Source organism: Gadus morhua, chromosome 17 (genome assembly GCF_902167405.1).
Source record: "Gadus morhua chromosome 17, gadMor3.0, whole genome shotgun sequence".
Classification (NCBI taxonomy): domain Eukaryota; kingdom Metazoa; phylum Chordata; class Actinopteri; order Gadiformes; family Gadidae; genus Gadus; species Gadus morhua.
Genome location: NC_044064.1, coordinates 4,236,692 through 4,263,657, shown reverse-complemented (window position 1 = coordinate 4,263,657; position 26,966 = coordinate 4,236,692). Strand labels below are relative to the sequence as shown.

Below are 26,966 nucleotides of genomic sequence, written 5' to 3'. Positions count from 1 at the left end.
TCAGGGTTGTCACGAAGCTCAATACCCGGCAAACAGTGGGAGCTATCGACAGACCGGGGTTTGAATAAACCTTTGAAGTGGAATGAGATGGAGTCGGGGTTATGTTGGGTGGGTCGGTGGGGGGGGGGGGGGGGGTTCCCAATGCCTTTTTAGGCTCCTCTTTTTCAGGCCGAACCGTGGGATACGCCTCGCTTATCAGCCGTGCAGCATAATCTGCATCGATGGCTGGATGGTGGGAGCAGAGGCCGTGGCCACGGCTCGCCACCCCGCGGTCCCGCGTGGCTGGAGAACAGCCGACCGATACGCATGCGCTCACATAGACGCCCCTCGGACTGGCCTGTTGTCACCTGGGGATGATCTCGGATCAGGGAGCGAGCTTTTTTTTACATTTAAGCATCACATCATTGGGTCTCACACCTCAAAGAAGGGGGACTATGGGGATGCGTGCGCTCACTCACCGATGGTTGATCGATGGAGTGGTGTTTTTTTTCGTAGCCTAACTTTTGTATTTTAGCATCATAGATCATTGGGTCTCACGACTCGAGGGACCCACGCTTTTCGGGACGCATACAATGGCTCACCGATGATTGATATATGGGTATATTTACGGACACATTTCCGGAACTTTTATATTTGATAATCGCAATCGGGTCTCATACCTCAAAGAAGAAATACCGGGTCCCTAAAACACATTTTAGGTACACACACTCGCCTACCGATGATTGATATGTGGTATCAGTCCATCGTCCCCCGCTGCTCTGACGCCCCCCCACTGAGAGCTGGGGGGCTATTGTACAGTCGGGCTCCCTTAACAGCGGGGGGGACGCAACCCAGGGAGAGGGGGGAGGGACCAGGGAGGGGGGGAGGATGGGTATGTGTGCACAGTCATTAACGCACACGTTGTTTTTTTATCCAATGTGTTTCTACCAGCAGCCTCGTGGGACCCCCCCATCCCAAACCCCCCCCCCCCACCCCTACCACCACCCCCGCCAAGTGAGGGAGCGTCCGCCGATGGCGCGGATTACCGTGATCAGACAGGATGAACGTCTCATTTTCTTTCGTTAAGCGGCCGGCCTCAACCAGCATCACATCAGCGTTTGATCCCCCCCCCCCCCCCACTGCACATACACCCCCTCCCCCCCCCCCCCCCCCCCCCCCTGCACTATTATGAATGTGTAGTGTGGACAGTCTGCAGTGTTGCTTTTCGAGCTTTTTCAAAGCTCTCAAAAAAACAACAACATGTGGGCTACGGCCCAGCGGGCGCACTATGGACACCCCCCCCCCCCCCCCCACCCACCCACCACCCCCACCCCCCCCACCCCCGCTGGGTTAAAAATGGGCATGGAAGCATGTAATCTTCACCCACCTCGCCCCATCGCCGGGCCTTGACAGATTCAGGGCTCTGGGTCTCGTGTCCAGGTGTCAGCAGTCCTAGCATCACGGTTCGGAATGGACAATGTTTGTGCTGGCTGGGATTCTCAGGCGGGAGGGCGGAACGGGTAAGCTGGGGCTTACAGGGAGAGGTAAAAAATTAATAATTTGTGTAAAGGTTGCTGTGTTACTTACTAATGATGCGCGTACGTGCAGCCCGTGGTGGGCAGGGGAAGCTTTGGTTCGTTATCAAAGAAAAGTTATCGCATCAAACATGACCTTTAGGTAATTGATAGGTACGTTTGTTGTCATTTAGTATGCTCAGCCGTGGGATTCTCTCTCGCACCGGAGCTAATTCAATTGATTATTCAGTTACAGGTTGTTAGCTAATGGCTTTTTTTTGCCACAGCGCATATGATTGGTAATTAGCCGTACTATAAATAGACGGTTTAATGCCAACTCACTTTCGAAAGTGACTGATGAGCGACAGACCCGCCACGAGTCTCGAGGTGTCTTCTCATTTCCTCGGCGTGTGAAGGCAGGACACCGTTGCTCTGAAGTGAGGCCCCCTTGGTAACCGCGTTAAGAAAATCTCTGTACTCAGATAACCTTGTCCTCGGAGACCGGTACATGATGGATCACTCTGCCATTCGCCCAGATTCTGAGAGGGTGTGCGTTTGTGTGTGCGTGTGTGTGTGTGTGTGTGTGTGTGTGTGTGTGTGTGTGTGTGTGTGTGTGTGTGTGTGTGTGTGTGTGTGTGTGTGTGTGTGTGTGTGTGTGTGTGTGTGTGTGTGTGTGTGTGTGTGTGATGTCTATATGAATTTGCACAAAAGCATCCATACCTACCTATCAACCCCAGGATGATAATTACCGAAAAGTCGTTTCAGCCAAGCGAATAATTTCAATGATAGAGCACAACTTTTAGTGGTTCGTTCCCTTTTCTTTCGAGAAATAAATCACACACACACACCCATTATGTGGGTGAAGGCTGTTTTATGAATGTTTTATTGAGTCGTATACTTGTTTACTGCTATTGTCATCTGTCGCTCTGCCCTCCATTCCAGTGGAACAACTTTCGGTTGCAAGTTGTAAATAATAAATCGTAAATGTTAATTGTGGTTGCGGTTGCGGTTTTTACAGTTCTGCTCCCACTAATGCCATTGTACTCTTTCCACACAGAGCTGTCGTACTAGGACGAACACAGATGTTCAACTTCCCCCTTCACGTCAATATTTGATACGTTCGCATTAATTGTGCCCCATTAACCAGTTCACACTGTAAACGGTTACCTCTCTGGCTGCATACATACTGGCTGGTTACTGCCAGTTACTGTAATAGATGTCTTTACTTTGCAGTGAGGAGTCCTTGTTTAAATCTCAGAGCATCACACTGCAGACTGTCTGCTCCATCTGCAAAATAGCTTAACTTTATCGGACTGTGACTTTATATCGATGTACATTTTATCCTACCACTCCATGTATCAATCATCGGTGAGTGAGTGTGTGCGTCCCTGATAACGTTCTGTGTTCTGGGAGGTCTGAGACCCAATGATGTGAGGCTAAAAATGTGAGCTGATAAGTCGATATAAAACCAACAACCCTTTCAATGTTAGGTAGCTCATATCTCGCCGACTCATATCAACACTACAAAGTGGTTCAAGATCAACCAGCCGAGCAACGTCAAAAGGCGATTGCAGTATCCCCTTCCGCAGAACATCTTTTGCTCGGACTGCTTTCTCAATAAAAGGGAAAAAGTTATGAAACTCACTGCCAGACCACTTGAAACGTATCACTACATTTCTCACATTCAAAAGAAACACAAAATTGTGGCTAATTCAGCAACAATCTTGCTCTCCTCATCCTCATCATCCTCATCGTCATCCGCTTATCCGGGGTCGGGTCGCGGGGGGAGCAGCTCAAGCAGGGGGCCCCAGACTTCCCTTTCCCGGGCCACATTGACCAGCTCTGACGGGGGGATCCCGAGGCGTTCCCAGGCCATTGTTGAGATATAATCTCTCCACCTAGTCCTGGGTCTTCCCCGAGGTCTCCTCCCCACTGGACGTGCCTGAAACACCTCCCAAGGAAGGCGCCCAGTGGGCATCCTTACCAGATGCCCGAACCACCTCAACTGACTCCTTTCTAAGTAAAGGAGCAGCGGCTCTAATCCGAGTTCCTCACGGATGGCTGAGCTTCTCACCCTATCCCTAAGGGAGACGCCAGCCACCCTTCTGAGAAAACTCATCTCGGCCGCTTGTACCCGCGATCTCGTCCTTTCGGTCATCACCCAGCCCTCATGACCATAGGTGAGGATAGGAACGAAGATCGACCGGTAGATCGAGAGCTTTGCCTTGCGGCTCAGCTCTCTTTTCGTTACAACGGTGCGGTAAAGCGAACGCAATACCGCCCCCGCTGCTCCGATTCTCCGGCCAATCTCACGCTCCATAGTACCCTCACTCGCGAACAAGACCCCGAGGTACTTGAACTCCTTCACTTGGGCTAAGGACTCATTTCCTACCCGGAGTAAGCAATCCACCGGTTTCCTGCTAAGAGTCATGGCCTCAGATTTAGCGGTGCTGATCCTCATCCCAGCCGCTTCACACTCGGCCGCCAGCCGATCCAGTGAGTGCTGAAGGTCACAGGCCGATGATCCAATGAGGACCACATCATCTGCAAAAAGCAGTGATGAGATCCTCAGACCACCGAACTGCAACCCCTCCCCACCACGACTACGCCTCATGTTTTGCCCCTGACAAGCTGCCTGTCGCCTCGCATGTCTGACACCTCCGTCGGTGGTGAATGTCTGGGTGAATGTGATGTTGTAAAGCGCTTTGAGTGGCCACTGGTTAGGCCTGCTTCGTTATTGAAATAAATCATAATCACAATTATTTTGGTCAATATCGCAATCACGATTATTCAAACAATTAGTTTGAAAACATGATGTACTTATTGAGCATGTCTCTACCAAAAACCCTTTGAAATCTCGCCTTAAAAAAACACACAAAATGGTCCAAAAGAAAATGTTCAAATCTAAAATTATGTAGAGAAATGTATCCAGCTGCACTTTCTATAAAACATAAAAAAAAAAAAAGACGATTATTTTCGTTTTGTGATCGTTTGACGCTAAAATCGATATCTAGATCGAAGCTCGATTATTCGCCCAGCCTTACCACTGGTTAGAGAATGCAGTCCATTTAACATCTACCATCGTTCTCCCCCCCCCTGCCCTCAGGAGCAGTACATCCCCGGGCCCCAGAGCCTGCACCTCCAGAGAGCCCCTGTCCCCAATGACGTCATCTACACGGTGGGCCTGTACGGCTGGAGGAAGCGCTGCCTCTATTTCCTGCTGCTGCTCTTCCTCGTCACCATGATCGTGAACCTGGCCCTGACCGTTTGGATCATCAAGGTCATGAACCTGTCCACGGTACGTGCACCGGGGTACTGGGTCTACTGGGAACACTTGCCCGTGGCTACTGGGAGGTCTTCAGTGTGGACGATGTGGAGAACAATGTTGGGGTTTAAAAGGGGTGGGTAGTGTAGCCAGGGTTGCCAGATTTCCCTGCCAATCTGGCAACCTTGGCTCCACTTGGGGTGGGTTTGATTTGCTGGTTGGGCCAGATTTCCCTGCCAATATGGCAACCCTGGCTGCACTGGGTTTGGGTTTGTTTTGTTGGTTGGGCCAGATTTCCCTGCGCAATCTGGTAACCCTGGCTGCACTGAGGGCGGGTTTGTTTCGTTGGTTGGGCAAGATTTCCCTGCCCAATCCGGCAACCCTGGCTGCAGCGCACTGCAGCCAGGGTTGCCGGATTGGGCAGGAAAATCTTGCCGAATCAAACGGCTGTGTCTCAATTCAGGGGACGCATCCTTCGAAGGGTGCATTCGAAAGTCACTGCGACGCGTCAAGGCTGCAAATTACATATTCAATGGCAAAACTATGTAAAAACATTTTTTTATATTAAAATAAAGTTGGGACTATTTTAAATTTGTAACTTTATTGTTAAAGTTCAATTTCATTAACACGAGCCATATAACGTTAAACTAATAAACGTTATGTTTTATATAATTATTATATAACCAAATCAGTATCAGAATCAGAAAACTTTATTGATCACCGGGGGGAAATTGTTTCGTACAAATAGAAAGCATAGAAGATAAGAATATAAATAGAAAATTATGAATAAAATACAATTAAATAAAAGTAAGAATAAAGTAAGAAGTGGACATCTAAGTGAAAGTGGACATCTCTTAGTGGGTTATATAAAACGGCTTCATATTTCTCCTCCGCCGTCCGGTTTGAACCGCATCTGTCAGGGTTGCTAGGTGACAGGAGCGGCGTGTCATCCCGCAAGGTAAAGGGTGTTAACGGCTCGTTACGCAAACTTGAAATGCTCCGTAGGCCAGACCGTCTCATTTAAAAACGTTTGTCGGGCCTTCACGGCCTACGAAGGCCAAACCTTTATAGACGGCGTCCTTCGAAGGATGCGCCCCCTGAATTGAGACACAGCCACTGCTTGTTCAAACAACGAGAAGTGCACCTGCGTCCGACTTAACGTTGTGGGAGCTTGACGAGTTTCTGACGTGCATGCATTCACACAAATGCAGACAATCTAAAACTCGCCTAATGTTGTGTGTGTGGATGATTGGCTGTGCGTCGATGATGGCACGGTGAGCCATCAATGTGCAACAGGTGTGCAGACTCACTCAGCCCCATAGTCCAATCAGACCAGCCGTCATCCACTCACATACACACAAACCACATATATAGTTGTGGATCACAATGCACTCAGACCAACAAGCTGAAACATGCTTTCTGTTTTCAGCACGCTGGGTTTTCACACCAAAAACGATGACAGTTAGGCTTTGGTATTTTTCTTATCTAACGTCGGGAGTTATTGACCCATGGGAAAGCTGCTTTACAGATAAACTGCTACAGGGCTTGGCTCCTGCAGCTGAATGTTTGTAAAATGGAAAAATGCCTCAAATTGAATCGCTAAGGTTTAAAAAGGGCGCCTCATCAAAAGGTTAATTTCGGGCGCCGTTTATATAGGTCAAATATAGATTTACGTAAATGTAATGAAATGGAATCCCGAACGTGGCCTTAATACGCAGAGGAATAAATTGTATTTTACGGTCCACCCGTTTTTCTTTTCAATAAGGAGATCTAGTTCTCTCTGTTTGGATGCGGTGCGGGATTAGATCCCCCCCCAGCTGACTCCGCTGGGGGGGGGATCTCACGAGCCAAGACCCCGCAGCCCTGTGACCTATGCAGCGCCTTAGCCGCAGGCTACCGCTTTGTCAACAAACTCTCGATGACAGCTCAAACCAACACCCCCCCCCCCCCCCCCCTCTCTAAACCACTCGAGTGGGACAGATGCATTTCCTGACCATCTCTAGTGGTCACCCACCACTAACACCTCCCTCCTCGCCCTCCCTCCCTCCCTTCCTCCCTCTATCCCTCCATCCCTCCCTCCCTCCCTCCCTCCCTCCCTCCCTCCCTCCCTCTATCCCTCCATCCCTCCCTCCCTCCCTCCCTCCCTCCCTCCCTCCCTCCCTCCCTCCCTCCATCCCTCTATCCCTCCCTCCCTCCTCCCTCCCTCCCTCCCTCCTTTCTTCCCTCCCTCCCTCCCTCCCTCCCTCCCTCCCTACTTTATTCCCTCCCTCCCTCCCTTCTTCCCTCCCTCCCTCCCTCCCTCCCTCCCTCCCTTCCTCCCTTCCTCCCTCCCTCCAGCCATCCCTCCCTCCCTCCCTTCCTCCCTTCTTCCCTCCCTTCATCCATCCCTCCCTCCCTATCTCCCTTCTTCCCTCCCTCCCTCCCTTCTTCCCTCCCTCCCTCCCTCCCTCCCTATCTCCCTTCTTCCCTCCCTCCCTTCTTCCCTCCCTCCCTCCCTCCTCGTCGGTGTGTGATGCGCGTCACCAGACAGTGTGGTGGGGGCCCCCGTGGAGCCCGCCTCCCCGTCTCTGGGGGACCCCGGCGGTCTAATAACAGCTCTGTCGCCCCCCTCCCACCGGGCGGGTGATAACAGAGGCGCGGGTGTTTTTGTTTGTTCTTTGATTTCATTTCTGGCGATCCCACTAATGGGTATCGCTCGACCATTACCCCGGGCGGCCGCTGAGTCCTTGCTCCAGGCCAATCTCATCGGGCTCTGCGAAGGGGACCCATCGACGAATCGGACGCCGCACGACATCATCCAACCCCCCCCCCCTCCCCCCCCCCCGGCCGCCCACGCAGCGATCGGCGCTAATATGTGATTTCGGTTTCCCTCCTCCGCCGCTCCCGCCGTCCACGGGCGCCGCTGTCACTTCGCTCACCTACCCATCACTCCGCGAGCGAGTGCGTCCGCCGTGCCTGGCGTCTGGTACCACCCCCCCCCCCCCCCTGTCCCGTCCCATCCCGTCCCCCCGCCCCTCTCGTGGTCCACTGCCTCTGCGTGACATTTCCTCCCAGAAGCACGAGACGGGAATCTCCTGTGATTAAATGTCACAATGATTCCCGTCAGAATCTCCGTTTGAGTTTGTGTGTGTGCGTGCGGCGCATGTGTGCGTGTTGTCTTTGTTGTGAGTCACCGGTAACAATCGCCGATGTGGCGGTTGGGTAGAGGCGCCGCGTGTAGCGCCATTAGGTAAATTCTCCGCCCCGGTGAAAAAAACGCAGTTAGGGTTTGATGTACTCTGGGTGTAGCGGTGATAGGACAGAGTGAGGATGAATAGATGGAGAAATGAAACGAAGGCGTTAGAAAAGTGGAACGGTAAACGGACTGCATTTATACAGCGCTTTTCTAACCAGTGGCCACTCAAAGCGCTTTTACAATGTTGCCATACATTCACCCATTCATGCAAATGCCCAGTCACACAACAACGGGGGTGTCAACCACGCAAGGCCACAGCCAGCTCGTCGGGAGCAGCTTTGATCAGAGACACCTCGACCCTCGGCTAGTAAGAGCCAGGGATGGAAACAGCATCCTGCCGGTTAGCACCCAACCCGCTCTACCTGCTGGGCCACAGTCTGGTTAATACCGCTGTTAATGGACTCGCTGTGGTTTTATGTCGCAGGGCGGGATGGGGAACCTCCAGCTGAGCCAGGACGGGATCCGCCTGGAGGGCTTCTCCGAGTTCCTGCTGCCGCTCTACGTGAAGGAGATCCGGTCCCGGAGGGTACGTCAAAAACAAAGCCAATCTGGCAACCCTGTGTTGCCAGATTGGGCCAGATTTCCCGCCCGGTCTGGCAACTCTGGCAACCCAGTCCCGGAGAGTACATCAAAAACAAACCCACCCCCAGTGTTACCAGATTGGGCCCGATTTCCCCTCCTAATCTGGCAACCCTGGCTGCAGTACTCTGCAGCCAGGGTTGCCAGCCACCCCTCACCGACCGCCTTGCGTCGGGTGGATGAATGGACGGGTCAATGATCCTCCCCAAGAGATAGTCTAAGCAGAGATGAGCTGATGGGATCTCAGCCGTGATTCACCGCGGGGGGCTTTCGGAAGGAACTTCAATGTTCGATCTCTGCACTTCTCCGCCTCTCGCTCTCGCGCTCTCTCTCTCTCTCTCTCCTCTCTCTCTCTCTCTCTCCCTCTCGCTCTCGCTCTCGCTCTCGCTCTCTCTCATTCTCTCTCGCCCCTCTCTCGCTCTCTCTCTCTCTCGTACTCTCTCGCCCCTCTCTCGCTCTCTTCCTCCAACTCACTGTCTCCCACACGGCACACAGGCTTGTCCACGCACACACACACACACACACACACACACACACACACACACACACACACACACACACACACACACACACACACACACACACACACACACACACACACACACACACACACACACACACACACACTAACACACACGCCCCGTCCTCCGACGGTGTGTTCGTTCCGCCCGGCGTGCTCTTCCTCATTTCCTGTTGTTCCTCCCCGTGGCGCGCTATCTGGGCCCCCCCATCAGCGGGGGGACGGTAATGGGCTTCCTCAGCCCGGCTGCCGAGCGCAGAGCACACGCAACCCTGCTGGAGATTACACACCATCACAGAGAGACCAGGGCTCCGGTGCGCTGTGTTTCCAATCAACGCCCACGCCGTAAACCCCCCCCCCCCTCCTCCTCCTCCTCCTCCTCCTCCACCTCCTCACAGACATGCTCCGCTCCCTCCTCCACCTCCTCCCTCTCCTCACCCCTCTCCTCCTCCCCCGGTTCCTCCTCCTCCTCCTCCTCCTCCTCCTCCTCCTCCTCCTCCTCCTCCTCCTCCACCTCCCTCTCCTCCTCCTCCCCAACCTCACCCCTCTCCTCCTCCTCCTCCTCCGCCACCTCCCTCTTCTCCTCCTCCCCCACCTCACCCCTCTCCTCCTCCTCCTCCTCCTCCACCTCCCTCTCCTCCTCCTCCCCCACCTCACCCCTCTCCTCCTCCCCCACCTCACCCCTCTCCTCCTCCTCCCCCACCTCACCCCTCTCCTCCTCCCCCACCTCACCCCTCTCCTCTTCTCCTCCTCCCTCTCCTCACCTCTCTCCTCACCTCTCTCCTCCCCCACCTCACCCCTCTCTTCCTCCTCCTCCTCCTCCTCCTCCTCCTCCTCCTCCTCCTCCTCCTCCTCACAGACATGCTCTGCTCCCTCCTCCTCCTCCCCCCTCCTCTGATGTGCCGGAGATTAACCAGCGCAGCTCCACCGCTGCGTCTACGCGCTGCGCTGTTGTTCCTGGTTCCTTCTCTTTCCGATACCTACTTATAGCCCAATAAAACGTACCGGCAGCAGTTGTCGGAAATCGTTTCCGACTTTTTTTTGTGAATAGCCGCCTGCCACCAGGAGAGCAATTCCGGAGACCGGAGACGAGATTCAAGACGAGATTTATTCCGTTTTTTATTCGATAGTTTGGGTTACAAATGCGGTCAGCCAGTTGCGGGTTGGAAAAGTGTGCGCAATTTGCCGCACCAGATTGAACGTTTTTTCATTCCGATGACGACTATTCGGGGTACTTTGGGCTTTGATTGAAAACGGGACATTTATTTAAATTAACGACGCCAGTCGTTCATCGGGTGCGACCTTCTCGTAGGCGCGCGATTAAAAGAAGGAAAGGCATTTGTTCTAATAACGTTTAGTCAAAACCAAACGCATTACCTCACGTTCTTCCTGAGAACGAAGCTGCGTGCACACACACACACGCGCGCAAACACACGCACACATCGCACAAGGGCACCCTTATCGGCGAACAGCAGAGAGCGAGAGAGAGAGAGAGCGAGAGAGATTGAAAGAGAGAGAGAGGGAGAGGGAGAGAGAGACACAGACACACAGAGAGACACAGAGAGAGCCACACACAGAGAGAGACACACAGACACACAAAGAGACACACACAGAGTGACACACAGAGACACACACAGAGACACACACAGAGAGAGAAAGAGACACACAAAAGACACACAGAGACACACACAGAGAGAGAGAGAGAGACACACAGACACACACAGAGACACACACAGAGAGACACACAGAGACACACAGAGACACACACAGAGAGAAAGAGACACACAGAGACACACACAGAGAGAGAGAGAGACTCACAGAGACACAGAGAGAGAGAGAGAGAGAGAGAGAGAGAGAGAGAGAGACACAGAGACACACAGAGACACGCACAGCGAGACACACACAGAGAGAGGAACAGAGAGGGACGCACACGGCACTAGCGCGTGATGTGACACGCTGGCTCGATACCCCTCCACCTGAGGCGCCCTGTCGGGCGCACGGCGAGCTGAGTGGGTGGGTGGGGGGGGGGGGGGGTTGTGTATTACGGCGTGTATGACAAGCGGAAGGGCCTCCGCCTAACGAGAGCTCGGATATCCTCTGCCAATCAATAAGCCGCTCTCCGTGACGGCTGCGGATACGCACGACCGTCCATAAGCGAGGTCTAGCGGGGACATCAGTGCTCAGCCCGGAAAATGTTGTGCGTCAACTCTTCTTCCTTCTCCCTACTTTTTTTAGGAGGGAGAAAGTAGCCGTCGGAGTCGTCAACCGCCAACCAGTACGGGTTCCTCGGCTCAGATCGGCGTTTAAAATATGCTATCATAAAATCCCCAGGGCCAATATTGGATGTCAACATGGAGCAGTATCAAAGATGCCAAGTATTAAATTAAATCTGCTCAGGTTTTTTGCATATTTGACACGCAAGATGTTTCTGGTGGGAGATTGCGCGCATTGTCCACAGTGTTTCATCATCCCTCCTGACATACGTTGTTCACAAGTCGTCCGCCGCTGTTTACCGTAGGCGCTTTGGCCCGCGCCTGGCGAATAATAATGTGATCAGGCGGTTCGGGGAATGCACCGACAAACCCCGTCTGTCTCTTGTTGTTGTGCTAACGGAGGTGTCAGAGTGCGCTTCCGTTTATTCATGCAAATCCTCCCCGTTTCAGACGGGTTTTTACAGATGGTGACCTTGTTGGTTCGGGGAAGGGCCTGGGGAGGATGCAATATTCCGCTGTTAATTTCATGAATTTTATGAATTTAGTCTTTTTGTTGATGATGGAGGATAGCCACGGCGGGAAAACAGTCGGAGACTTCCGCCGTGCCGCGTGTCCTGTGTTCGACCCAAATAGCTGCTATTGCTGTTCTAAAAATAAGAGCTATGTCACGTTAATGTGTTTAACAAAATAAACACGCACGCACGCACACAAACACACACACACACACACACAAAAATACACAAAACACACACACAAAAAACTGAATCGGTGTGATAGCTTTGCCATTGTTCTCTTTTATTTTATGTGTTTTTTGGTTTACTCAGTTTTATCGCAGCCGCTTCTAAAGAAATCTTACACTCTGCCCTCCGGCCTTCATGTCCATGTTTACCAAAAGTAAGAATAAAGGCGGACCACCACCGCCCAGACCGCGATGGACCCCCGACCTGGGCCCGGGGCACATTTAAACGGACTTAATGAGACTCCCTAGCCTCCCCCATGGCCCTGACTACACTCTGATCTTACTTCATCCCTGCTTCAATCACTACCGGGTTGCATAATTTATAGAAACACTGTGCGGTGCTCCACGCACTCTGCTGCCAAGGATTGATTCTTCCTCTTTCTCTTCGTCTTTTGTTTGTCCTAATCATCAGACGACCGCACTGCGATAAACCGTCGCTGGCGCGCTGCCCAACAAATGATAGCTTTGGGGGTCTAAAGGTGACGTTGTAGGAATGTGAGGTCTCCGGCACCCCTCTGACGATGTCCGTCCTAGGGGTCGAGGCTCCAAGCAGCACCGAGTGGTTTATATCCTACACATTCCGTACACCTGATCACCCGGAAGCACCTAGCTAACAGCACTCAGACTTAGTGTACGGTCCTGCGACTTCTGATTGCATCTGTTTTCCTCATCCAGTGGGTGACACGTCGGAAAGGGAAAACCGACCCCCATCTTGTTTTTTTTAGTCTATATGTGAGTCACATGCACACATATACGAATCCCTCAATTACCAGACGTTAAACACTTCTTTCATTATAGCTTTTGATCTTTTGGATATCGTTTGGATTGGTGTGGTAGCAACACGACTGGATAAAAAAATAGTTTTTCTTTTAAGAGTTCAACTGCTCTGCGATTGCTTCGCATGAATCATTATATATATCGCACACTGCTGGCTGCATCTGATTCCACCCAACTCCAGGTGGGGTCGTGTCTGTGGCACACAGAGAGCTGAACGTTAATGACAACAGAGGCCCAGGGATGCTTATAACGACGATGATGGCAACAAGGTTCAGATGACTGTGGTCTGCGTTGGTGCCGGATGCTCTCCTGGTGTTTGTAAAGGGCAGCTCACAGATAGCACGCTACAGTCTTATTAACAAGGGGACTGGTAACCATTTATTAACAGTGGAAGAAGTGGGAGGAGCCTGGGAGTAGTGAAGTTAGTTCATGTTGAAACTTCACACATTTAACGGTTTGTATCTGAATGTAGGCTGTAAGAAATTTGGGTTCAAAATTAATATGCTTAGTTTGGAGTGGTAATGAAGGCTCTGCTAATGAACTTTTATTACGATCCCACTATTACTATGTGGGGTTTATTTCATTTAATTTCAGTGTTGATATGCAAACAGTTACGTGTCACTTGAGACGCTGATGAAAAAGACAAAAGGGAAATTAGGGCTGCTCTTTGTTTTGATGAATATAACAAAGACCAAGTTATGTATTTCGATGCAGTAACTTTTCTTTGTGCTATTGTCAATTACGTGACATTGTTTGAGTTAACGCTAATGAAGCAACGCACAAAGAGAGAAATCGGAGACGCTATCGGTAGCACTGATGACATGTCTACAGGGAAGATACGTTATTTGTTTTGCTCTGCTAGAACAGTCCAATGAAATCATGAATTGTCTTGTAATTAAAGCGTTTGATATCAGCCAAAGACAAGATGGCTCTCCGTGTCATCTCATGATATTACAGTAACCCGATCCCCGAGGAAACGCGATCGTGTCTCTGTAACAATAGACAGCTAAAGAGAGCGAAAGAAAAACACAGTAATTGTACCCACGGACTAGAACTGTGTCTGGATCCAACCAGAACTAGCACTGCGTAGAAATATATGAAGAACGCAAGAAAGAATTCAACACCAATATATTATTTACATGAACCGTTTGTTTTTTTCTGTCAAGGTTTCTTGATCAATGAACCTGAATCATTACCGAGAACGTACGCTCTTAAATGAGACCCACCCATTTTTTTTAATGCCTCTTTTAACCAACGGTGACTACGCCGTCTCGTACCACATCCAACCCGAATTCTAGCATTTCCTAATAGACGAGCAGGCGAATCCCCGCGACCGGTCTGAGCCAGCTGGCGGAGGAGGAGGCACCCTCGGCCCGGTCGCCCTTGTCTGTGTATCTTTCTCCGTGCCTTCCCGGGTTTGTTTTATCGTCTGCAAACGAAAACCGCTTCCTCAACCCCCCCACCCCCCCCCCCCCATCCAGGCGCTCGTTTCTCAGTCCGTCGGCGTTGGGGGGCATCCACCCCCGCACCCACCCGCACCCCCCCCCCCCCCCCACCTCGCTACAAACAACACACTCCTGCTCCTCACCGACGCTCTGATCAGCACTTGACCTTGCACAGGTCGACAAGGCAACATGAAACAGAGATGACGTGTCTGGAGGGAGGGGGGTGGTGGGGTTGAGGGGGGCTGAGGCGGGGTGGGGGGGGGTGGGGGGGATGTGTCTCTGCCTCAGCCCCCACAGGATACGCGCTAAGACACCGGGAAAACTCTTCAAAGCGGTTTGCTTTCAAATCAAGGCAGCTGAAACTTCACACTACTACAGTGCCTTTGGAAGGAGAGAACAAAAACACACACACACACACGTACACACACACTCAGCACTCAACGTTTCTGATGTTGATACGCGGGGTTGGTGCACACACACACACACACACACACCGAACACACACACACACACACACACACACACACACACACACACACACACACACACACACACACACACACACACACACACACACACACACACACACACACACACACAGGGGGCCCAGCCATAGGAGCCTGCGACGGTCGCACACCTAGGGACCCTCCCAACCACGACGGTTCATTAAGTTAAAGTTTGTGGGTAACTGGGTGCAGGTAGGTGCATGAAAGTAGTTTCTTGTTTCAAACCGTTGCTTCCACTAAGTTATGTTTGCCAGTCATTGGTTGGCCTTGGATTGGACGTTTAATGGGAGCTCACAGAAATCCATTTTCTGCTTTTGATTAGACACACACACACACACACAAAGTCTTTTTTGTGTGCCAAACAGTCTGTTTTTGTTTACCCAATCGGCTGAGCCCGCTTCTTTAAAGCGACACTTTGATCCAAATTCACGGCGTGTCGCACAATCAGGCAGAGTGAAAAAAACAACAATATATCGGTTCTGAGCAATAAAGTGGAAGTGGAATCATCTCGTTCTCTCTCTCTCCCTCCCTCCCTCCCTCCCTCCCTCCCTCCCTCCCTCCCTCCCTCCCTCCCTCCCTTTTCCCCCTCTCCCTCCTCCCTCCCTCCTCCCTCCCTTCTCCTCTCCCTCCATCCCTCTCCCCCCTCCCTCCTCCTCCCTCCCTCCCTCTCTCCCTTCTCCCCCCCCCCCTCCCCCTCTCCCTCCCTCCTCCCTCCCTCCCCCTCTCCCCCTTCTCCCCCCTCTCCCTTCCTCCCTCCCCCCTCTCCCCCCTCCCTCCTCCCCCCCTCCCCCAACAGGACAGTGCCTTGGTGTTGCGGTCGGAGAGGAACGTGACACTGAATGTCCGAAACAGCCAGGGCCATCTCACGGGCCAACTGACCGTGGGTGAGTCTTCGCAAAGCGACATCGTCAAGTTGCTTCTTTGTGTGCGTACCAACTAGGACTGAACGATTTGGGGAAACAATCAAATTGAGATTATTTCCAATATTGTCATTGCGATTTAGAGAATTCTCTTTTTAACGTGCCTTATGTTCTGTATTATTCCAATAACAAGCAATAGATCCTTCTATAGTATGACCGACACAAGATTGGAAGCAGTCAACATATAACTGCTCTTTCCTTTAGGCCAGGCCGATGTATTGAGATGAATGATGCATGAATTGATATTATAACATCTTTATTTATCTATTGAATTGTAAAAGAATAATAAATACGAATCTGACTGATCTCCAGTCAGTATTAGTCACAAATCACACAAAAAACTTTTTTTTTAATCGCAGCCTTTGCGAATTGCAAATTGCAAATGCCAATCACAACATCATAAGAATAAAATTCTCTGTGAGAAGCCTCCAAGTGATTCCGAGACGAGGGTCATTTGGTGCCCTGTGGGGAGAAATTGTGGATTGTGTTCTCGAAACCGCGGTCAGCAGTAATTGATATTGGAGCTCGCAGGAGGTCTGCTCTCATTGGACGAGAGCGCGGTCGACCCATTGTTCCGCTCGTCACTCGGCCGTTGAGTCTGCCGGCACATGACCAATTACCGGTTTAATGGACGGAGGAAGTTAATTAACCAAGGCTGCGTTTGAACATTAGAGCCTGCGGTAGGAGCTCGCCACAGCGCCCACCTGTAGGCAACCCTGGGCAAGACGCCCTCACCCCCTACCATCTGCTTAATGACACGCTCCTACAAATCCAATTAGCCCCGGCGCGAGTGTGTCTGCCAAATGACCACACGGCTAACAAAGTAAACAAACCCGTGTATTCTCCTGTCCTCCTTTCTCCTGATATCCTCCAAAACAATACCCTGCATGGGGTGCGCATACACACACGCACGCACGCACGCACGCACACACAGACAACGCTTGAAGAACAGACTTCGAATGCGTTCCCCCATTTGTTCTTCATCCCCCCCCCCCGCCCCCTCGATTGCCGAGGCAGACTGCAGAACTCAGCGGTTATGTAACCAAACGGGGCGCCGAGGGAAGAAATCAGGGCATCTTGCCCGAGGACATACACCTGGAGGGCTCCCACGCTGAATCCTTAACAGCCGAATCAAGGTCAACCCCCCCCCCCTCCCTCTACCCACCCACTCACCGCCTTCCAACCCCCCCCCCCCCCCCCGACATGATCTCGGCCCCCGGAGTTCAGTGGGGGTCGTGCGCCCGGGGCCCCCACGATTCAGGGAACGGGGCCGAGCGGGGTTCAAAGCGGGCCCTCTTCACAGCTATAGAGGCCCCCGGCCCGGGAGGGGTGGTCATAGGACTTCTCGATTATGGAAAAAGATTCACGATTATTTTGGTCAAAAAACAATTATTGAACGAGTTTGAAAACATGATGCCTTTATTCAGCATTTCTCGAAAAAATACTTTAACAGAGAACTTTGACATTTCCCCTTAAAAAAAAGTTTAAATAGAAAATGGTCAAATAGAAAATAATGTATCCAGCTGTTCTGCACTTGTATGAGACATTTAATGAATAAAATAAGTATACTTACTAAGAAATTAAAAATAAAGACTTCAAGTCAATCATATTAGCTTGGAAATCGTTAGACCCAGAAATTGAAATCATGATCAAATTTGGTTAATTTCACTGCCAGGTAGTCATGGTGATGTCCCCCCCCCCCCCCCCCCCCCCCAGGGTCGGACTCTGTGGAAGGCCCAGTGCCGGAGGCTGGAGGTCCGTAGCCGTGCCGACGGCCAGCCGCTGTTCAGCGCCGACGCCGACGAGATCCGCATCGGGACAAGGACCTTCACCGTCACGGGTAAGGGCCACGCCCCCCTAGACCACGCCCCCTCGACCAAAGCCTCCACCACGGACACACCCCCTAGACCACGCCCACATGACCCCACCCCCTAGACCACGCCCCCATGGCCCTTCCAAACAGTCGAGGCGAACGTTAACTTCAGTACAATAGAGAAGAGATTATAGTTTATTGAATATCGTAATTATTATTATAAAAAAAAAAGAGGCTTTCGTTTTTTTGTAGTTATTGGATTTCTTTCTTCTGCTTTAGCAGTTTAGGAATAGGTTGAAGCGCATGCCATTTTTTTTTTTTGACTTTTATTTTAATAACGGTTTCTAATTGGTTCATCTCCTTGGCTCCGCCGCCAGGGTCGGAGGGCGCCGTGTTCCGGCACTCGGTGGAGACGCCGCTCATCCAGTCCAGCGCCTCCGAGGAGCTCAAGTGAGTCTCGCTCGGGTTCATTAGAGCCCGCCCCCGCTCCCCCCCCCCCCCCCCCCCCCCCGCGCCCCCATGTACCGTACCTGCTCTAACCAGATCAAACCTGTTGGACACGACGGGGATTATCCCTGCGGGGGTGAAACCAAACGCCTATTAGCACCGCCACGAAGTGGAAAAAGAAATGAGCGCCCGGACGCTTCCCGGATCGCCGTGCGTAACCCGCGGCACCTAGCTCCTCGTTAGCACCCGCCGCGCACCTACAGCGCACCGTATTAGTTTCTTTCCATCTCGGGGCGCGGGGATTAACACAGTGGCCCTTCTCTGGGCGCCGCTACGGCCCTCGCCACCCCCCCACCCTCCCCCCCACCCTCCCCCCCCACCCCCCCTACCCTCCCCCCCCTACCCCCACCCTCACCCCCACCCCCCCTACCCCCACCCCCGGCCGTAATGAGGCTCCGCCAGGGGGGGAAAACGAGCGAGTTTGAGACGCATTACAGCCGGAACGGACTCCCCCCCCGCGCCCGCACCCCAGAGCGCTGGGCCTGGGGCGGTGCGGGGGGGGGGGGGGGGGGGCGCGCCGGCCCATTACACAGCCCATAATGAGCAGGGTTTGGAGTCCACCTTGCTGCTTTCTAAAGGGAGGCCTGGGATCAAAGTTGGCAGAGGAGCGCGAGTTCTGGCGGCGGTGGATTCCTCCCCCTTCCTCCCCGAGTGACTTGAATGGTGATGAGACGCACAGGCGCCGGCACACAGGGCTCTCTCTCTCTCTCTCTCTCTCTCTCTCTCTCTCTCTCTCTCTCTCTCTCTCTCTCTCTCTCTCTCTCTCCCCCTCTTTCTCATCTCTCTCTCTGTCTCTCTCTCTCTATCTCTCTCTCTCTCTCATCTCTCTCTCTCTCTCTCTCCCACTTACTCTCAATCTCCCTCTCCTCATCTTTCTCTCTCTCTTTCTTCCACTTACCATACTCCCACTATCTCTCTTTCTCTCCTTCTCTCTCCCCAAATCTATCTCGCTGGTCGTCATTCTCCCCCTTTCCTAATCTCTCCCTCTCTCTCTCCGAATCTTTCTCTCTCTCTCTCCCTCCCCCAATCTCCCCCTCTCTCTCTCTCTCTCTCCCTCGTTCTCCCGCTCAGGGGGGGACGGCCATCTGCAATTGGGTCAATATCCCAATGATATGTGTACAAACCGCAGAGACGTGGCGGGTGCGCGGCGGCTGTCGCTGAAGTGTTTTCGGTCGGGTTAAGCCCAAACCTAATATCGGTACTTTCCCCCAGTGCCGGGGACCAGAGAGCCCCCTCATCATGGAGTGTCTCCTTCAATAAGATATCGAGCGCACAGGCGGTAAGAATCGTTTTTTTAGGCTTCCACACTTTCGATCAAGTCCTTAGACCAAATCTGTTTCGGTGTGTTTACCGCATCGACAAAACCGGACGACGAATTGAGATTCTTAGCGTTTCTTTGTCGGAGATGTAGAGTTCGCCCCCTGGAGCTTGGGGGGAGGTGTTGGGGGGGATAGGGAGGGGGGGGTGGCTGAACGGGGACCGGGCCAAACACCTCGGCTCGTGGGCTGGGTTTGGATCCAGATGGAGAGCACGGAGAGTGGATGTGGTCTGGACCGCCGGGGCGGGGGTTAAGGGTGCCAAGACACACACAGAGACACACACAGACACACACACACACACACATACAGACACACACACACACACACACAGACACGCTAGGATCAGAAGCCTGTTCCCCTGATCCACACAACAGACCCGGGCCCAGTCCCGCAGAGAGACATTTTGATGTCAGGCTGTTGGGAATGACAGCGGGGCTCTGGGTTTTCTGGAGTCTCCACGACTTTTAATCCACGGCTTGAAATAAAATGAAAATCCGCCGGCAAATCCACCACGTCTCACAGCTCACTCAGTCTGTACGTGACTGGAGAACCGCGCGAGAACAAATCCAACCTTGACCCTAAACCACACACATTAACCATCGGTAAATCACTGAGGATGAGAGCGATCGGATCCACACACACCCCCCTACACACAAACACACCCTCCGCACAGATGTCCTCTCCCGCTGTGACGATATTTAAGGCGATAGTTCTCTTTGTGGTGTGTGTTTTAGATTTGATGGTGTGAGCCAGCAGTAATCTGGGAGAGGAACAGAGCAGATCTCGCAATCAAAAGAAATGCACCAGAGATATTCTCTCTCCCTCTCTCCCTCTCTCTCTCTCTCTCTCTCTCTCTCTCTCTCTCTCTCTCTCTCTCTCTCTCTCTCTCTCTCTCTCTCTCTCTCTCATCTCCCGCTCCTACGCTCTGCACATCACTTCCTTCAGTCTCCTCTCTCGCGTTTCTTGTTTTAAATAACGCCTGGCTGTGAGTGAGTTTAAGTGCGCCCCACTTTCCGCGCGCTAGACGGTCTAAGCGGCGGCAATTCCCTCGGCCCAGAGACAGCTGACCCAGTGTGTGTGTGTGTGTGTGTGTATAAGTGTGTGTGTGTGTGTGTGCTGTAGGGCAGACGGCAGGGCGGTGGGGGTGGTGGTTGTGACCCCTCTCCCACTCTCCCATCAGGAGTATCGCAGCGCCTTGCTGCCATCAGCAAGGCGCTGCACACGGTCAATTGCATTCTTAAAAGCTGTTTGGCCCCCGAGGGCCTTGAACCAAGGCTTTTAAGTGTTAATGGGTACTAGCCGAGGGGTCCCTGTCCTTTAGAAACCTCACTATGACGTTCCCCGTTTCCCCCAGCTAAGCCTCCTCTCGGTCCACTCTGACCCGTGGAACGGACGTCTCAGCGTCGGTGTGAACAACACAACATCACACAACAAACAATGTCTGCTTCTTTTCAAATAGACCCTCTTTTAACCGCTGTCGGGTCAGGGAAGGAGCTGTCCCGAGTTTGACCCACCGCCGACAGCCATGAAGGCCCATTGCCCACTGTCCCCCTTCCTGACCCGCCTTCCCCCTGCTAGTCTTAGCCTTTTTCGGGGATAGCAGTGGCGGCGGCGTCGACCATGTCCTTATCCACTCCCTGCTCTCCATCCTTAATGAAGTACAACGTGTAAAGCACCAGACGGAGCACCGGGGATAAAGTGCTAGCCCGCTGGAAGACAACATCTGCGACGTCCGTCTTCAATATGTGAGCATCGTCTCTCATCTCTCATCGCACTAATGCATTCCGGCTTCGCGACGGTACAAGCGCTCACTTCAAAAGCCCCCCGGTCAGTGATCTTAGAGGGTCCTCCTCTAGCCAATTTCGCTTCATGTCTCCCCCGTCTCAACCTTTTCTTCCCTTCCAAAGGCCAATAAAGGGTTTTTGGATAATTGAACACCGTGCACTGCCATGACAACCGGTGACACCGCAGTCGGCGCTTGATGGAGGAGAACGGAGGGCGTTACACGGCCACGGCTTCTGGAAACACTCGGATAATAATTGCACTTCTTCAGATGGTTATTTGTGCCGTGCGCTGTGAAGGGGGTGTTTCGTCAGCGGTGGTGATGTGGTGATGGGTGGGAGACGGGGGGGGGGGGGGGGTTGGGAGGCAATGTCAGTGTTCAATGTTTACCCGGTGTCTTTGTGATTGTTACCGGCGTACAGCACAGATGGCCCTCGCCGCGTTGGACCGCCGCCACGCCGCGTCCACGAGGAGTTTAGCGTCGTGAGCCGAGCGACGCCCCCGCGCGCTTCAAAGACCTCGCTCAGGGCGGGGTCGCCCCTGAAGGACAGGGGGAAGAGGCGCTTTGAAGAACATTTGGCGGTGATCCTGCCACGCAGGACGCGGAAGTGCGAGGATGTTTAGTTTGATTTGGCACGCGGCCAGATCAACATATGGCGGCGGGAGAGCGCGCAGGTGCGACGTCACCTTGCCTAGCGGATGCTCCGTCCTTTGAGATCACGTTTTATAGGAGAAGCTCTTCCCAGTGGGATCGATGCATACCCATATCACCAGTTAATACGGTTTTTAACCAGTGCCAATTTCTCCTCCTGGCTTGGGAAAAGAGATACCCAAGCCTGAAAATAGTTTGCATGGAGAATACAATTTTGTGGTTGCCATGGAATCAAATAAGTCATCATTGCAGGCTCTATTTTCTCACTTTCTTGTGCCGTCAAAACTAAGTGGCACTTAACTCCATGTAATATGGCACTGCGAGAACCCCCTTTTCATCCGGCGTGGACATTGACGGACAGACAGACTATTAAAATCGCTGCTTGGAGGCCCTGAGAAGTGATCCGGGGCCCCGAGAATTTGTAACACAGCCGTGCAGAACTCAAGGCACTCACACAACCTGCGCCCTGGAGCAATCGGACGCTGTACAACACCCCGCTAGAAGACACACAACAAGTGACATCTGAAGCCAAGACTCTTTGCTTCATAGCTTTTAAATGTACTTTCGACGTCACAGTGCGGTGATTAAGAGAGTTTACTTTCTCGGACCGGATATAATGCTTCTGCATGCATCGTTTATTTTCGTTTGGCCTCGAAATGTCCCCAGATTAATTACAGGGTGTGATTTCCCGGAAGGGAGCGTCTTATCTTAATCTATATTGGCTCAAACATGGCGGAGGCGTCCGCAGAACAGGGCTAGGGGCGGAAACGCGGCCGCTGGCCTGGTGTTTCGGATCACAGACGGTACACTGAACACTGTAGCGGTGTTGGACACAGGTTAATTACCGAAGGCTCGTGTTATCGCCGGGTTGAACTGCAGTCGGTCCACGCAAACATTCAGAGGTACTTGGAAAGTCTGCCGGGGTCCCGAGGTAAACAAACATCTATTTACCGGACTCCTGAAGTTTTTGTTTTCCCTCTGTGTTGACCATCCAATCTGCCGGGGAGAACTCGGTATGATAATAACAACCCCAAAGTTTGAAGCGGTTTGTTGCGAAACCCCCATCTGGGTCTCTGGGTTTTTTTTTGCAATTTGCTGAGCGTCAGAAAAACCACTTAGTTTCTGAAGTGATCAAGAGTGTCTATGACATGCTGAGGCAACCCTGCGATCGCCACGGCGATGCTGGCTCGTAGTGCAGGCAGTGCCTCGTTAACCGCCGCACTAATAGGGACATCTACCGCACTCCGACTCACACTGCGGATCGCCTCCGGGCTTTAAACGCATGGGCTGCACGCGATGCAGGACGGGCTTCGCCTCCACGTTGAAAGCGTTCCACTGCGATGGAGGAATCGGTTGCGTTGGCGTTTTCTGAGGCTTGATGAACGGATGTGTTTTAAGTACACTTTCCTCGGTTGCTTTTTCATTTTTCTCTCTCTCTCTCTGCGGGAGGAGTGACGTGGTAGACGAGCTGATTGGCACGTTGTACCTGATTGCATACCTTCGTCGCGCGCGTGCACACATGCATTCAGACACACACACACACACAGACAAAGTTGTGCGTACACGCACGCACACACGCGCATCAGTACATGTCGTCTGCGCGGTGCGTACGCCGAGAAGGCTGGTGGCACGTCAGCGGCTTAACGAATGCAGATGAAATTCATCAGCCCCCCCCCCCCGGCTGCTTATGATCTGAAATGTGTGTCAGTTTCCGGGAGAATGGCAATTTAACAGATTTCAACACGGCTCCCTAAAGGATTCTGTTTAAAAATGCATTGAAAACAGATTTGGGCAAGATGGTGGCGGGGGGGGGGGGGGGGGGGGCAGTTGGGGGGGGGAGGGGGAGGGGGGGGGCGGGGAATCAATTTGAAACGGTTATGAAATATTAAGACAAACTGTGCATTGAATGGCTCCCACTCAGATCCTGTGCTTGTAAACAAATATGCGAGTGGCGGACGGCGGGAATGTATAATTGTGTTAGTCTCTTCTCGCTGAAGGTCAGTGGATGCTGATTAAATGACAAATGGCTTCCTGGTCAATTTGGAAATGGTGCGCCAGCCAGTTCCTCCACAGGTGGTAAAGTTATTGGTTGTGCAAAGTCAGGAGTACAACGGAGATTAATGTGTGTTGTTGGCGCGCATGCATTATTAAGTCCCGCGCGGAGAAGTTAAAAAATACTAATTGTCCCCGATCCATGACGGTAGACCAGCAGGAGGGGGGGGGGGGGGGGGAGGGCATTGGCTCTGAACCAGAAAAGAAGGAAGCCCCAACACTGAAGTTATGGCAAACTGGGCTAATGGACACACTCCACTTTGAGAGGACCCCATACCTCATTAAGGACGTTGGCAATCCAAGAGACTTTGGCAAAAGTCGCGAATGCAGTCTGGGTGGGGTTTGTTGTGGGTAGGGGGATAAAGGCTTTTATTTAATTTTATGAGGCTCTACACGAGGTACTACACGAGACACTTTTATGGGCCTTGTGTATGAAAAGTGCTCTATAAATAAAGTTGCCTTGCCCTGCCCATGTCTTTTTGTTTCCATAAAAAAGAAGCACTGTAATAACGACTATGTTGTGACTTGACATATTGAAAGGACGCTTCATAATAAACCTGTTTGAACCGGAGGTCTGAACCCTGGGTGTGGATGTGGTCGCTGCAGGCTGGAGTCCCCCACACGGACGCTGACCATGGGTGCCCCCCGGGGGGTGGAGGTCACCTCGGCCCACGGGGCCCTGACCGTCGGCGGACGCAAGGACCTGCAGCTGCAGTCCACCGAGGGAGAGGTGAGGAGCCCCCCCCCCCCCCCGCCACCCCACTCACTTCCTCTCCCCCCGTCTGGGAAACGCCATTTTGAATATCTTGCCTCTTCTGACATCACAAGTGGGCGTGTCCACCTAGATGTAGGACCGATAGATGAGCAACGTTTGCTAGTCCACTGCGGGACTGATCTATCCGTCCGTATATCTGGGTGGGCACACCAACTTGTGACGTTAGAAGAGGCAGATGTTCAAAGAAGGCTTGTAATGGCTAATCACACTCACGCACACCTGGTGGTGTAATATGTCACCTTTAAGAATCATGCTCAACAACATATTGTGTGCTAAAGGGTTAAAACAAAAACTACAAGTATCAACAGGGTTCATTTTGAGCGGATCGGATCGGAGACAGGACCCATGGAGTTATTGATTTACCCCACCCCCCGCGGGAAACTATGATGCCCCACTTAAAGCCAGGGCAGGCAATCTGGATTCTTCCCCGTCTTTCCTCCGGAGTCTTCCACCAGACTAGGCAGCCCTGTTGCTTTTTATTTTTCAGGGACATTGCTCACTAATCAACACTCAAACTGCAAGTGAGCCGGAGTAAGCCTAAGGGGCTAGGTTACATCTGTTGTCCCCTGCCAGATATTCAAACGGGCAAACTTAAAAATTGCAGAAATAAAATGCATGCATAAACAAAGATTAAAAAACAACATTGGTGACTCCGAAGAATTCATCTTCATCATTTCTTTTTTGGAGTGGCTTTGGCGGGAGGACTAAAGGGAGCGGTTGGGATTCATTCAAATGTTGAAGACATTTTTATATTCCACCTTACTGGTTCCTCCGAAGTGTCTACCCCACCTGTGAAGGGTGTAGCGTCCCCCCCACCATCACGCCAGCTTAGGGGAAAACGGCTCCAAACATCAATCCCGGTGACCTTCAGTGTGTTCTCTTCCTCTTCCTCCTCTCTCTCTCCTGTCAGATCATCTTAGACGCCGCCACGGTTCGCCTCGCCAGCCTGCCGCTCGGTGTGTTCGCGCCAGAGCCTCCGGGACGGGCGTCGCCGCCGCCGCCGCCGGCGGGACAGGCCACGTACGAGGTGTGCGTCTGCCCCAGCGGCAAGCTGTACCTCTCCCCCGCCGCCAGCAGCTCCACCTGCCAGGCCGTCAGCAACATCTGCCTCTGGAGCTGACCTGGCAAGGGGGGGGGGGGGGGAGATGGAGGTTCCTGATGGGGTGCTGTCTGTGGCCACCCCTGTCGGGTGTGGTGGTGGTGGTGGTGCAGGTGGGGGATGCAGAATGGACTGCCTGCTGAAATGGCGGCTTGAAGGCTTAGTTATTGTTCCAAGTCGGCGCAATGCAAATGGGGTTGATGGACGCATTACATCCTTGCGGACCCTCCTTGCGTCCGCCTCAAGGGCCAGACGCTCGCCTCCAACAAAAAGTCAAGGTGAAGTGGAGGCGGCGCAGAGGCAAGGGCTGCGATTGGTCCGCTCACTAAAACCTGATACGGAACCAAAACAAGTTCACGACTGCGTCGAAGCGTCTGCGTGGTCATTGCGTTGCGTCGACATTGAAACATAACTGAGCCTTATGACTTCACAGTGAATTGTACCGGTTCCCGACGCAAGATGTTTCGACCGATGAAGGAGGGAGGAGTTGGAATAGTATGGAATATCTGGAGAAGCTCTCCTCGGCCGTAGGTGACGTCAAAGGGACTAACAAACACTCGTGCCTTCAGACGTGGAATGGAACGTTTGAGACTCACGTTGAACCTGACTCCGTTTAATCAGGGAAATCAAAACAATTTAGGATAGGATTTAGGGGATGCATTTACAAACCGTGACAGTCCTTGGCACTCTATAATAAGCTATGTCAATTGAGACACTTCTGTTTTTGTATGCGATGTTTGATGTATCGATTGGAAATGGTTGATAAAGAGACTCTGGCATAACTAAGCTCAGTGATTATTATGAATGCGTGTTTGTGTGCCAGTAGAAGAAACACACCTAGCCTGTGTGTGATTGAATGACTTATAATTTTCCAGTCATCAAACTCCACAGATCTACCCCTGAGTTGCGAGTTCCTTTCCAGTTAACTTCAACTCCCAACTCCTGAAGAATCATGACCGATCAGTACAACGTCCTCTCGCTTTGAGCCCAACACGAGAAGGTAGGGTTTAATTCAGTGGAATATATACAGGCAACGGAAGGGCCATTCAAGACAGTGCTGTCTGAGTGACAGCTCAGTGATTTGTGATCCATGAGTTTAACCAAGCTCTGTATTGCAGGTTCTAGATCGCTGAAGCCCCATCATTAATCTGCTATCCGGTGGCATTCGGGAATTCCGCTGGAACCAGTGTTCCGTCTCATGTTCTCCACTCCGCAGTCAAAGGTGAATTCATCCCATCAAAACCGTTTCCCCCATTGCGCCCAGAGCCTTCACGG

General features: G+C 52.3%; 1 pseudogene; it reads left to right on the top strand.

Moving 5' to 3' along the window:
• Positions 1-26,473, top strand: part of LOC115529462 (zeta-sarcoglycan-like) — a 32,236-nt pseudogene extending 5,763 nt beyond the window's left edge.
• The last annotated feature ends 493 nt before the right edge of the window (positions 26,474-26,966 follow it).